Here is a 1,170-nt window from a genome sequence, read left to right on the forward strand (position 1 = left end):
AATTAAAGGAAAAGGGGATATTTATGGACAACTGCTTTTAAACATCCAGCTTCTATATCCAGACTATGAATTCACATTCATGCCAATAATGATTGGAGTACTAGGTTTTGTTAGTAAATGCTTAAAGGAGAATCTGGATAAACTGGGATTTTCAGAAAGAGATAATTAAGAAGCATGCAAACTGAAAAAATTAAACATCTTATTACAACATTTTTATATCAAATCATGCCATTCCTATTCAGGGGGTCAAACGTTAACAATGTGTTGAAGTATTGAATCAAAAGGACCTAACCCTTTTAATCCAATCTGTTGTCGCCACATTAACTCGCTTTTTTAGTGGGGAGATAACCTAGTTTTTAAATGGCAATTTTTTAATGGGGGTGAAATAATCACAACGTACGCAGGTTTCTTTCACTTTCCGTCTACAAAATCCACTTCTAAGGCTATGGTAGAGGGCAACTGTCCTAGGTTGCACGCAGTGGGACTGAACCCGAATCCATGTGGTTGAGAAGCAAGCTTCTTACCACTTAGGCACACCTACGCCTATATACGTATATATGAATATGTACGTTAGATGGCGCTGTGGAAGCGGGTGCACTTGTAATGTGGAAACTACATTTCAAAAGACTGATGTTTTTCTGATTTTCTTAGGTTTATTTTTAAGTATTTAATAACTAAAGTGAAAGTATGTTGTCAACTTCATGTGACAGACCCATGAAAGGTTAGAGGTGCTTGTCTCCACTTTGAAAACATAAGGACAAAGGAAATGTGTCAAGTCCAACAACAAAAAACGGTTCTTCCCTGGGCTAAATAACAGTAGCATTCTTCCCTTTTATGGGACTGTGACATTAAGTTGACAACATACTATCACTTCATCGTGCTGATACTGCATAAATCTCTCTGAGACATTTAGAAATGAGTTATTTCTATTTATTAATTATATATATTACCTTATTATTTTTTCACGTTTCAGTCATTTGACTGTGGCTATGCTGGAGCACCGCATTTAGTCAAACAAATCGAGCCCAGAAATTATTCTTTGTAAGCCTTGTACTTGCTCTATCGTACAACGCCAAACCGCTAAGTTTCGGACACACAAACGTCAGTTGTAAAATGATAGTAGGAGGACAAACACACACACAAGACCCCCACACATAAATATATATAATA

Source organism: Octopus sinensis, linkage group LG17 (assembly GCF_006345805.1).
Source record: "Octopus sinensis linkage group LG17, ASM634580v1, whole genome shotgun sequence".
Taxonomy (NCBI): Eukaryota; Metazoa; Mollusca; class Cephalopoda; order Octopoda; family Octopodidae; genus Octopus; species Octopus sinensis.